This window comes from Ovis aries, chromosome 1 (assembly GCF_016772045.2).
Source record: "Ovis aries strain OAR_USU_Benz2616 breed Rambouillet chromosome 1, ARS-UI_Ramb_v3.0, whole genome shotgun sequence".
NCBI classification, from domain to species: domain Eukaryota; kingdom Metazoa; phylum Chordata; class Mammalia; order Artiodactyla; family Bovidae; genus Ovis; species Ovis aries.
In genome coordinates this window covers 50,791,963-50,804,589 of record NC_056054.1, presented here as the reverse complement: position 1 = coordinate 50,804,589, position 12,627 = coordinate 50,791,963, and the positions used below count along the sequence as shown (strand labels likewise).

At 39.5% G+C, this 12,627-nt stretch overlaps 1 protein-coding gene across 1 annotated transcript in view; it reads left to right on the top strand.

The window, feature by feature from the left end:
* The window catches only part of ERICH3 (glutamate rich 3), a 126,881-nt gene extending 124,449 nt beyond the window's left edge, over positions 1 to 2,432 (top strand). The window contains exon 15 of the mRNA XM_012173877.4: positions 185 to 2,432. The gene's annotated coding sequence lies outside the window, so the exon portion shown is untranslated. The remainder of the gene's footprint in view (positions 1 to 184) is intronic.
* The last annotated feature ends 10,195 nt before the right edge of the window (positions 2,433 to 12,627 follow it).

The following is a 12,627-nucleotide window of genomic DNA, read 5'->3' as shown; positions in this document are numbered from 1 at the left end:
TATTAAAATATTTAAAGCATGTTAAAACATATATCTGTAAAGTACTGATGATTATAACTAAAGACCAAAATTATTTCTAGCATTTCCTTGTGTTTCTATTATTTGCACGATGTATCCTTAATGCCTGGTTTCTACTATTCTGAGTGATTATATTCATAGTTCTATCCTTTTTATTGTCTTTCAGGATATTTTCAAGATGTCTTCCAGAAGACTTGGAGTGGAGGAGAAGGATTCACCCGAATATCTCACCAGAACTTTTTTTTTTAATCCCTGTGCTTGTCTGAGCGATTTCCAATCTGCCAGCTGTTCTGTAGCACCTCACGCACCTTGAGAATAGGTGCTCAGCTCCTTCCTAGAGTGCTGGTTTCTGATGGAGGACTGGAAGGCTCTTACCTAATTCTACACAGTTAACATGTCTATATTCAAATCAAACTGATCATTTTCAAATGCTTGACTTTTACCAAAGATTACCTGAAAGGCCCAGTCCTGATATCTGGGGTTTCTTTAAATTCCTATTTATTTATAATCACATATTAGTCCCAGCTTCATACACGAGCATTTGATTTAATATCTTTGGCTTTGTCTGTGAAAATGAGCTCTAAATGTTCTTCCAGGTACCTTCAGTGCTAAAGATTGCTCCAGACCTGTAAGTCCTTCCAGAAAAGGGTTCCATGGCATGTCTATTTACTAATAAATAGTCATGCTTTCTATTTATGCCAGATCAGTAATTTAACGTCTAAATCTTATTTCAAAATGCCCTTTCTTTCTGCATGTTTCTATAGTCTTGCTTTCTGAGGTGAACAGGTAAATGCTTGTGGCATTTTATCCTTGGGGGACTTATGTATAGGGCCACTCAAATTAAATTGATGTAGTAAATAATTTAGCTGAGTAAAATGAGTAACAATCATTATAGCAGGTAAACATTGCACATCAGCCTGTATGCCAACATTTGAGACTCTAGACTCTGGTTGGTGTCATTCAGTGGAAAAGAAACTTGGATTAAATTAGCATGCTGCTCAACTTCCCAGGTTCTGTTATTTCAAACCTGTGAACTAACCCTGCAGTGCATTGCAAACCAACGGTCATGACTGCTTTCTAAATTACCCCTGGCCCCCATATCACTAGAAATAGTTGTGTAGCTGTGTCTCTTGGGGATTTAAATTTCCCTGTGACATCTCTGTTCATACACCAGTGTCTCAAAGGGCGCATATGTTTTGCTATCTTTTCATTATGTAAGGAGGTGAAAGAAGATGTCCTAAAGCAGTGATTCTCCAGTTACACTACACATTAGACTTTCATGGGGCACTTTCATGAATGAATCAATCCTTGATCCTACCCCAGGGATTCAGATCTAATTAGTTTTAGATGGGTGTAGGCATAAGTTTTTTGTTTTGTTGTTTTAATTTTTCAGTTGATTTTGCTATGTAGAAAAAGTTGAGAATTGCTGCCCTAATCATTGTACAGTCCACACTGGTTGCCCTATGTCCCTAAAAATCAGGCATACTATCTTTATATATATATATATATATATATATATTTTATCTTTAGAGGTGTGTTTCATTTTAATAAAGGAGTCATTCAGTGATCAAAGGTATTAATATAATGGACCAGTGGTTCGCAAAATGCGGCCTTGATCAGGATATCAGCCTCACCTAGAACTGTTCCAAATACAAATTTCTGCCTTTGTCTCATACCTATTAAATTGAAAATTCTGTGGGTGGGGCAGAGCAATTGGTGTCTTAACAAGCCCTCTGGGTAATTCTGATGTACACTATAGTCTGAAAACTGCTGTCACGGACTATTGATTGTACTGAAGATTAGTCTCAGTTGGAAAATGGATTGCAGAAGTACCGTGAACTTTGTCTCTTTCTGTCTCTTCTACCCTCTGTGTCTCTTCTGTCTTTTCACTTGAGGAAATGATGGTCACTATAAAAGTGATGACCTCAACTTTAAACTCATTTTTATTATGACTGTAATGATATATATGTGAAATCCTTCCACCCCACCCCCTTTTAAGGATGAACATCACTCATGGCACATCATAGATCTCCACTGTCTTACATTATAAAATAGGTTTCCTCTCCATTATATCCAATTTCATTTATTACTAAGCTGCATTTGTGTGGAGTTCTACAGTATTTTTCTTTGATCTCAACCTCATTGCTACAGAGCACTTTGAATACATAGCACCTTATGGGAGAGATTATGAACTTGTTAATTCCACTGAAGAATTCATTTTGTACAATGTGCTAAATGGAAATTGCATTGGATTATTTTATATTTAACACATTCCATCAAAACACATTATGTTAAATTATACTACAATCTGCATGTGGGTTTAACTGTGAAATTCAGTGTTGTGATAGTTCAATGAAGTGAATTCTTTCTCTGAAAATACTATGTTGATAAAATTATTTGTGTGTTCAACTGAACTGATTTTTTTCCCTAGTTTCATTATTAAAAGCATAAATTAACCATATGCATATATATAAGACATACATGATCCTTTATAAGTAAGACTAGACTTTTAAAATCTTCTTTGTCATTTCCTTAAAATTTAAACTCCACAGAGTAGAGCAGAGAGAATTATTTTCATTGGTCTGTATTTTTGAGTATATGTGTTTATATTCACTCTATATTCACATACGTCTTTCACATACATGTAATAACGTCAGAGAGGAAAACTGTTATCACTATTTCATAGATAAGCAAATAGAAGTTCAATTAAGTAGCTTGTCTAAAATCATAATCAGTCTCAGGTCTTCTCACTCCAAACTCTGACTTTTTTAAAAATCACACACACTTCCTTCTAGGAAGAGGAATATTAAACAGATACTAAGGTATTATATGTGAATCTTTACATATTTTTGTTTGCTTTGTAGAGATAAAAGCAAACCTCATTAATATATAATGTATCAATAAGAAAAGGGTTACTGTTCCAGTCAGTATCAACCAAAGAATATGATAGATTATTTAAATAATTCAAAAGAAAAATAGACAACCAAAGTAAAGATAGGAAGAATTATGTTTTGAATTTCTTTCTTTTATTAACAATTTTATTTTTAAAATATTTATTTATTTGGCTGCACCAGGTTTTAGTTGCGGCATTCAGGATCCCGAGTTTTGGCATTTGAATTCCTAGTTGTGTTATGTGGGATTTAGTTCTCTGACCAGGGATGGAACCTGGGCCCCCTGCATTGGGAGTTTGAAGTCTTAGTCACTGGACAACCAGAGAAGGGCCTGCAATACTTGAGTGATGCTTTTTCTATGACTTTGCAAACTCTTGTGTTTTAAATTTATAGTTGAGTTCTTTCAAACTTCTAAGATCAATAATTTTGATTGCAATGGGAAATCATTATTTGAGAAAAGAAGACTGTAAAAAAGATTCATCTAGCATGTGAGATATTCCAACAGCTTCAAGAACTGTGGCCCTTGAGAGGAGACTTCTGACCTTGATAACATTTTCTTCTACTTTCTTAAACCATCTGATTGTGTCATTTGAAAGGTGTTCCCAGTTACGTAGCCAGAAACAAGAGGTACAAAAAAATAGGAAATAAATGCAACTGGAATTCTTTAAAAGCTGCTTTCAAACTCACCCTTTTTCCCCTTTTATTATGTTTTCTCCTTCCCGCTAATATCATGCCTTGCAACAGGAAAACTATGCTTTTCAAAATAACAGAAAACATAAGCTCTACAATAAAATGGTAGATGTTTGAGAATGCACACTCCCTTTGAAATTCCAATCGGAAGTCTCAGACTATTTAATAATCTGTGCAACTGTGTCCTATTTTGTAATGATGCAAATCCCCATTTTTATTAGAGAAAATGAGATACATAGAAATACCTGAAACAGATAAGCTGATACCAAAGAATATAGAAGAACTTACTCTCTGCCTCTTTTGTCAAACATTTCCTGGTCTTATTAACATCTGCTTATAATCAAAGGGTATAGGAAGGACAAAATTATAGGAGAAATCTCACACTTGTTCAGGCGCTTGGTACTAATGTGACACAGAGACCCTCAAGCTAGTGTTCCTCTGAGGGGAGATGAAGCTTTTCAAAGGATGCATGAAGGCTACTTTGTGGATGTCAACCTCCATATACACTTTTGTCATAAAATGGACCGCCTGAGATCTAGCCTGAGTCAAGGTCTTCCCTTTTGTCAACCTCCCACTCATTCATAGAGGCCAGCTCTTCATCCATTTACCAGTTTTACTGTGTTGCCTCTGGGATGACACAAAATGACAAAGAAATTATTTGAAATATGGTGCAGGTATTGAGAAAGGTAATGACCTTAATGGCTGGTTAATAAATCCTTCTGCAGTTCAAGTGGTTTTCAGTTGTTTTCAAGAAAACTAAATGAGAACCTAATTGACTTGTCAGCTGATAAGCCTCTTAAATCATCTTTGGTATTTTATCAGTCCTTCATTTTTGGTAAATTACTCAGGAGTTCAAAGTAGACATTGGTGCACAATACAAGCAAACTAACTCCATTCCCATTTGTTTATTTATGTGACATGCACAGATACTGTACTTGTGTTAGTGTTAGTCGCTCAGTCATGTCCAAATCTGCAGTCCCATAAACTGTAGCCTCCCAGGCTTTTCTGTCCGTGGAATTCTCCAGGCAAGAATACTGGAATTGGTAGCAATTCCTTCCCAACCCAGGGATCAAACCTGGCTCTCCTGCATTGCAGGCAGATTCTTTGCCATCCTAACCACCAGGGAAGCCCCATTGTATATTAAAACAAACAAACAAACAAACAAACAAACAAAAAAAAAACAGAAAATGTAACAAATGATGATGAACACTATCATTGTAGCAGGAAATAATATTTGTTCACAGATACGCAAACTAATTAAACATAGAAATCACTACCTTAAACACACATTTCTACTTTTACTTTTTATGTATAAGGTTTATCAAAATTTATATGTGTTATTTTGATCAGATGTACATTACTAATTATTGCAATGGTCAGTTCAGTTCAGTCACTCAATCGTGTCCAACTCTTGTGACCCCACAGACTGCAACACGCCAGGCCTCACTGTCCATTACCAACTCCCAGAGTTCCCCAAACTCATGTCCAATGAGTCCACTGAGTGATGCCATCCAACCATCTCATCCTCTGTCATCCCCTTCTCCTCCTGCCCCCAATCCCTCCCAGCATCAGAGTCTTTTCCAATGAGTCGGCTTTTTGCATCAGGTGGCCAAAGTATTGGAGTTTCAGGTTAAACATCAGTCCTTCCAATGAACACCCAGGACTGATCTCCTTTAGGATGAACTGGTTGGATCTCCTTGCAGTCCAAGGGACTCTCAAGAGTCTTCTCCAACGCCACAGTTCAAAAGCATCAATTCTTTGGCACTCAGCCTTCTTCATAGTCCAACTCTCACATCCGTACTTGACTACAAGAAAAAACATAGCCTTGACTAGATGGACCTTTGTGGTTAAGGTAATGTCTCTGCTTTTTAATACGCTGTCTAGGTTGGTCATAACTTTCCTTCCAAGGAGTAAGCCTCTTTTAATTTCATGGCTGCAGTCACCATCTGCAGTGATTTCGGAGCCCCCCAAAATAAAGTCTGACACTGTTTCCACTGTTTACCCATCTATTTGCAATAAAGTGATGGGATCGGATGCTATGATCTTAGTTTTCTGAATGTTGAGCTTTAAGCTAACTTTTTCACTCTTCTCTTTCACTTTCATCAAGAGGCTCTTTAGTTCTTCTTTACTTTCTCCCATAACGGTGGTGTCATCTGCATATCTGAGGTTATTGATATTTCTCCCGGTAATCTTGATTCCAGCTTGCGCTTCCTCCAGCGCCACGTTTCTTTTGATGTACTCTGCATATAAGTTAAATAAGCATGGCGACAATATACAGGCTTGACGTATTTTGGAACCAGTTTTCCTTTTTCTATTTGGAACCAGTCTGTTATTCCATGTCCAGTTCTAACTGTTGCTTCCTGACCTGCATACAGGTTTCTCAAGAGACAGGTCAGGTGGTCTGGGTTTCCCATCTCTTTCGGAATTTTTCACAATTTACGTGATCCACACAGTCAAAGGCTTTGGCATAGTCAATAAAGCAGAATAGATGTTTTACTGGAACTCACTTGCTTTTTCAATGATCGAATGGATGTTGGCAATTTGATGTCTGGTTCCTCTGCTTTTTCTAAATCCAGCTTGAACATCTGGAAGTTCACGGTTCATGTATTGCTGAAATCTGGTTTGGAGAATTTTGAGCATAACTTTACTAGTGTGTGAGATGAGTGCAATTGTGTGGTAGTTTGAACATTCTTTGGCATTGCCTTTCTTTGGGACTGGAATAAAAACAGACCTTTACCAGTCCTGTGGCCACTGCTGAGTTTTCCAAATTTGCTGACCTATTGAGTGTGGCACTTTTGCAATAGCATCTTTTAGGATTTGAAATAGCTCAACTGGAATTCCATCACCTCCACTAGCTTTGTTCATAGTGATGCTTCCTGAGGCCCAATTGACTTCACATCCCAGGATGTCTGATTCTAGGTAAGTGATCACATTGTGATTATCTGGGGTATGAAGATATTTTTTGTGCAGTTCTTCTGTGTATTCTTGCCACCTCTTCTTAATATCTTCTACTCTGTTAGGTCCATAACATTTCTGTCCTTAATTGTGCCCATCTTTGCATGAAATGTTCCCTTGATATCTCTAATTTTCTTGAATAGATCTCGTCTTTCCCACTCTATTGTTTTCCTCTATTTCTTTGCATTGGTCGCTGAAGAAGGCTTTCTTATCTCTCCTTACTATTCTTTGGGACTCTGCATTCAGATGTCTATATCTTTCCTTTTCTCCTTTGCTTTTCACTTCTCTTCTTTTCATAACTATTTGTAAGGCCTCCCCAGACAGCCATTTTGCTTTTTTGCATTTCTTTTTCTTGAGGATGGTCTTGATCCCTGTCTCCTGTACAATGTCAGGAACCTCCATCCATAGTTCATCAGGCACTCTGTCTATCAGATCTAGTCCCTTAAATCTATTTCTCACTTCCACTGTATAATCATAAGGGATTTGATTTTGGTCATACCTGAATGGTCTAGTGGTTTTCCCTACTTTCTTCAATTTAAGTCAAATTGGCAATAAGGAGTTCATGATCTGAGCTGCAGTCAGCTCCTGGTCTTGTTTTTGCTGACTGTATAGAGTTCTCCATCTATGGCTGCAAAGAATATAAACAATCTAGTTTCGATGTTGACCATCTGGTGATGTCCATGTGTAGAGTCTTCTCTTGCGTTGTTGGAAGAGGGTGTTTGCTATGACCAGTGCTTTCTCTTGACACAACTCTGTTAGCCTGTGCCTTGCTTCATTCTGTACTCCAAGGCCTAATTTGCCTGTTACTCCAGGTGTTTCTTGACTTCCTACTTTTGCATTCCCCTATAATGAAAAGGACATATGTTTTGGGTGTTAGTTCTAGAAGGTCTCGTAGGTCTTCATAGAACTGTTTAACTTCAGCCTCTTCAGCATTATTGGTCAGGGCATGGACTTGGATTACTGTGATATTGAATGATTTGCCTTGGAAATGAACAGAGATCATTCTGCCGTTTTTGAGACTGCATCCAAGTACTGCATTCAAAGGGCTACTCCATTTCTTCTAAGGGATTCTTGCCCACAGCAGTAAATATAATGGTCATCTGAGTTAAATTCACCCATTCCAGTCCATTTTAGTTTGCTGATTCCTAAAATGTCAATGTTCACTCTTGCCCTCTCCTGATGACCACTTCCAATTTGCCTTGACTCATGGACCTAACATTCCAGGTTCTTATGCAATATTGCTCTTTACAGCATTGGACTTTACTTCCATCACCAGTCACATCCACAAGTGGGTGTTGTTTTTGCTTTGGCTCTGTCTCTTCATTGTTTCTGGAGTTATTTCTCCACTGATCTCCAGAAGCATACTGGGCACCTACTCACCTACTGACCTGGGGAGTCCATCTTTCAGTGTCCTATCATTTTGCCTTTTCATACTGTTCATGGGGTTCTCAAGGCAAGAATACTGAAGTGATTTGCCTTTCCCTTCTCCAGTGGACCACAATTTGTCAGAACTCTCCACCATGACCTGTCTATCTTGGGTGGCTCATAGTTTCATTGAGTTAGAGAAGGCTGTGGTTCATATGATTAGAATGGTTAGTTTTCTGTGATTGTGATTTTCAGCCTGTCTGCTCTCTGATGGAGAAGGATAGGAGGCTTATGGAAGTTTCCTGATGGGAGAGACTGACTGAGGGGAAAACTGGGTCTTGTTTTGATGGGCAGGGACATGCTCAGTAAATCTTTAATCCAATTTTCTGTTGATGGGTGGAGCTGTGTTCCCTCCCTGCTATTTACCTGGGGCCAAACTATGGTGGAGGTAATGAAGATAATGATAACTGCCTTCAAAAGATCCCATGCATGTACTGCTACGCTTAGTGCCCCCAACCCTGCAGCAGGCCACCACCAACCCATGCCTCTGTTTGAGAATTCTGGATATTCACAGGCAAGTCTGGGTCAGTCTCTTGTGGGGTCACCACTCTTTTCTCCTGTGTCTTGGTGCACAAGGCTCTGTTTGTGCCCTCCAAGGGTCTATTTCCCAGTTCTGTGTAAATTCTGGCAGCTCTATGGTGTAATTAATGGCGACCTCCAAGAGGGCGTATGCCATACCCAAGTCTGCTGCTCTCAGAGCCCCTGTCCCTGTGGCAGGCCACTGCTGACCCGTGCCTCCACAGGAGATGCTCAGACATGGTTCTGTCTCAGTCTCTGTGAGGTGCCTGGGTCCTGGTGTACACAAGATTTGTTTGAACCCTCTTAGCATCTCTGGCAGGAGTGGGGTTTGATCCCAACACGAATTCGCCCCTCCTACTGTCTTGCTGGGGCTTCTCCTTTGCCCTTGGATTTGGGGTATCTCCTCACATCAGCTCCACCGCCTACCGTCTTACTGGGGTTTCTCTGACTTTGGACGTGGGGTATCTCTTCAGAGCCAGTCCAGCGAAGCTCAGCTGCTGCTCCTGACCTTGGATGTGGGGTATCTTCTCTTGGCTGCTTGCCGCTCCAGCACCACAATTGCGATGGTAGCTCAGTTCAAAAGAAATTCACCATATAGAATATTATGGTCATAGAAATATTTAAATAAAATTTTATATAATAATTTAGTTGCAGAGGAATATGACAGGATGATCAATACAAGACTTTCAAACATAAAAATTATACAACAGTAGGCTAAAATTCTGTGGGCAAAGTGGAATGGAAATGTAAGCATATTAAGAAAAAAAAACTGTGAGATTTCCTAATGCTAAAGAAAAGCTTACTCACCTACTTTCAAAAATGGTCAAGTTCCCCAGGAAACACTAAAGAATAGAGGTTTTTGTGCAGAAGGCTTATTGGGTTGTACTTTGGGATGGGCTTAAGCTTTGGGAGGAGCGGATAGGAGAGGGAAGCAGGAATGGGTTGAAAGGAAAGGTGGGTTGTGGTCTAGTTGCCCTAGGGGCTGCACCCATCCCATGGGTGCTCTGGAGCTCCGATAGAAGAATGAAGGCAACAGGGTCACGTCTTTGAATTCCCACAATGGACCAGTCACTGGATGTGGCTGCCTTCTCAGGAGGGACCACAACCTTTGAGTAGGTATCTGTCTTTCATCAAAATCACTTCCGGTGGAAGACCCAGATGTGTGGCAGCAGCAGACCCACTCCAGGCAGAACAAATGTGTCGGCTGTAAAGTGTATACCAGGGTGGCACGCCATAGCATCCATTACATGGATAAAGGTGCTATCAGATTGGGATGGCATTTCAATTTTTAAAATACATTTAGGAAAGAGATGTAACCATTTCATCTTAAAATAGTCCATTTTATAATGTGCTAGAAATTACATCTGTATCTATTATTTAGATTTATGAAAATGCCTTGTTGTCAGTGTAAAAAATGTGTAAGAAGGGACTGACAGTTTTTCAAAGCTTCCTTAGTGGTTAGTGAGCAAAAATATTTAAAGAGCACTGGTGTAAAGGACAAAGCGAACAGGTTTCTCAAGCTACAAGGCATGGCAGCCATCACAAGTGATTGCAAAAATCTCTATTAATGTGTAAAATGTATTTTGGTTACATGCTACAACAGTGATGATGTCTGATAGAAAAATAAATGAGTGGGTCATGCAGCCTGGGGATGTCTCAAGGAAGGAGTCAGAGTCCTAGGACAATGCCTACCTGTTCCTAGGGAAGGAAGTGTGCCTGTTGAGTGTGTCCGAGTACACAATCACGAAAACAAGTGTGCTCCCACAGCAATTCAGGGCTAAAGAGCAGTTTCAGCACAATTTTTCCAAACAGATAGTATGTATTTCAGGTTCTGCAGGTTCTAAGTATTTCAAAACTACTCAACAAATGGGTGTGGCTATGTTTTAATAAAGCTTTATTTACAAAGAAAGGTGGCCTGCCAAATTTTGCCTGAGGACTGTGTCTTGAAAAACAGTCAATATTTATAACCATGTAGACTAATCCTCATGGAAACTCCCTAAACCCTCACTGCCCCATAGGCCACAAATATTTTAGTTTTCAAAAATATGCCTTAGGCAAAACACTCTCGGACATAAATCACAGCAGGATCCTCTATGACCCACCTCCCAGAATATTGGAAATAAAAGCAAAAATAAACAAATGGGACCTAAGTAAAACTAAAAACTTCTGCACAACAAAGGAAACTATGAGCAAGGTGAAAAGACAGCCTTCTGAATAGGAGAAAATTATAGCAAATGAAGCAACTGACACAGAATTAATCTCAAAAATATACAAGCAACTCCTGCAGCTCAATTCCAGAAAAATTAATGAACCAATAAAAAAAATGGGCCAAAGAACTAAACAGGCATTTCTCCAAAGAAGACATACAGATGGCTAACAAACACATGAAAAGATGCTCAACATCACCCATTATCAGAGAAATGCAAATCAAAACCACAGTGAGGTTCCACTTTATGCCAGTCAGAATGGCTGCTATCCAAAAGTCTACAGGCAATAAATGCTGGAGATGGTGTGGAGAAAAGGGAACCCTCTTATACTGTTGGTGGGAATGCAAACTAGGACAGCCACTATGGAGGACAGTGTGGATATTCCTTAAAAAATTGGAAATAGAACTACCATACGACCCAGCAATCCCACTGCTGGGCATACACACTGAGGAAATCAGAATTGAAAGAGACACATGTACCCCAATGTTCATCACAGCACTGTTTATAATAGCCAGGACATGGAAGCAGATGAATGGATAAGAAAGCTGTGGTACATATACACAATGGAGTATTACTCAGCCATTAAAAAGAATACATTTGAATCAGTTCTAATGAGGTGGATGAAACTGGAGCCTGTTATACAGAGTGAAGTAAGTCAGAAAGAAAAACGCCAATACAGTATAACGCATTTATATGGAATTTAGAAAGATGGTAATGATAGCCCTGTATGCAAGACAGCAAAAGAGACACAGATGTTTAGAACAGTCTTTTGGACTTCGTGGGAGAGGGCGAGGGTGGGATGATTTGGGAGAATGGCATTGAAACATGTATATTATCATATGTGAAATGGATCGTCAGTCCAGGTTCGATGCATGATACAGGGTGCTCGGGGCTGGTGCACTGGGATGACCCAGAGGGATGGTATGGGAAGGGAGGTGGGAGGGGTGTCCAAGATGGGGAACATGTGTACATCCGTGGCACATTCATGGCGATGTATGGCAAAACCAATACAATATTGTAAAGTAATTAGCCTCCAATTAAAATAAATAAATTTATATTAAAAAATAAGGCGAATATTGCCCAAAAAAACCCCAAAAATATGCGTTAATAGAAAAAGTTAGGAAACAACTGGCACAAAGGATCTAATTTCCCTTTAACTCCTTTGTGGAGTAAGATGATTTATTACAATCGTCCTCTCTTTTTAAGACTATTATTAAAAAGCTTCATTTTAGCCAGGTTTTCAAGCCCTTCTTCCATACCATTGCCATCTTCTCTGGTACATCTATTAGAATGCAAATATGAGATGTTGTGAGGAAAGGGAAAGGAACTGTAGACTTGTGACAATTACGTTTCCTGTAACATAGGCTGACTTGTTCTGCAATAGAATGTCAGCTCCATGAGTGAACAGCCGTGGTCTGCTAGGGTCCATGTTCAAATCCCTGTGCCAGGAGCAACATCTGGATATGGTGCACATTCAATAAATATCAGTAAAAGGATGACTACCAGAACTAAAATGCAGAGGTAATACTGTTCCGTGTCATTCTGAAATTTTTAAGTTAAAATTTAATTGACGTTGCTAGGATGCAGGGAGTATCTGAATTTGTGGACTGAAGAGAAAATGGTCATTATCTTCATAAAATATTAGAAGTAATAGGAGCCCAAAAGAGCAAAGGTTCCTCCAGCACCTCTAGATACCAGACTGAGAAAACAGAGACCCAGTGGGTCTGAGGATTAAGCTACACCCTGGTGGTGGTGGTGGTTTATTTGCTAAGTCATGTCCAACTCTTCTGATCCCATGGACTATAGCCCACCAGGCTCCTCTGTCCATGAGATTTTCCAGGCAAGAATACTGGAGTAGATTGCCATTTGCTTCTCCAGGGGATCTTCCCAACCCAGGAATCGAAGCCAGGTCTCCTGCATTG